This window comes from Aplysia californica, unplaced genomic scaffold (assembly GCF_000002075.1).
Source record: "Aplysia californica isolate F4 #8 unplaced genomic scaffold, AplCal3.0 scaffold00178, whole genome shotgun sequence".
Taxonomy (NCBI): domain Eukaryota; kingdom Metazoa; phylum Mollusca; class Gastropoda; order Aplysiida; family Aplysiidae; genus Aplysia; species Aplysia californica.
Window position 1 is genome coordinate 418,900 of NW_004797448.1, and position 871 is coordinate 419,770.

The window sequence follows — 871 nt, forward strand, 5'->3', positions numbered from 1 at the left end:
ATTGTTCTTAAAAAGGGTGTAATAAAAAATGAATAATAGATAGCAATTGTATAGCGCATATACCCACTCAACAGCAAGCTCTATGAGCCGTGCAATCTATAATATTACCTCAACAGATCATAGAACACTCAGAAACATTCTCGGCTTCCTGGGAAGCATACACAGTGCAATTAGTTGATTAAACTTTTCGAACTCTAACAAAATGTACAACAGAAAACCGATCAAAATACATTGTGATTGTTGCTTTAACATAAGATTTTCTCTTAATCTGAAAATGTGGCTTTGATCGTTCTTTCACTAGGTGTTCAACTTTTGATGTAATTGTGAATAAGCCTGTCCTTGTGGTTTCATTCCACAAGCACAATTTAGCAAAATTTGATCATTTTTTGGGGTATTACTAGGCTACTATGAAACAACGTTTAAAACACATAAACAAACACCAGCGGAAGTTGTCACAGACTAGAGCTATGGTAGGCCATGAGTAACTAAAAATATGTTTAAAAATTCAAGGCAACACCTCGGTTTTTAAAAAAATGGTGCGCGTCAGATGCACGTGCAGGCCGCACCAACACATAACTTAGATGCCAAAATCAGTTTACGAGCAGAACAATATAAGCTTATTACAACATCTATCTACCTACGGGCCGCTATTGGCCCCCGGGCCGTGAGTTTGAGGCCTTTACCCTATAGAGGGTCCTGACTCCTGGAACTAGTTACATATGCCCCAATAACTCAGTTTGTATTTACACTATGAGTAACTTAGGCACAACGTGAGTTCACTTCCAGCTTCCATTTTCTACTCTCAATTATCAGTTTTCTCTGCTACTTCATCATCATCCGGTGCCTTGCCGACTGGCGTGGGCGAACATGG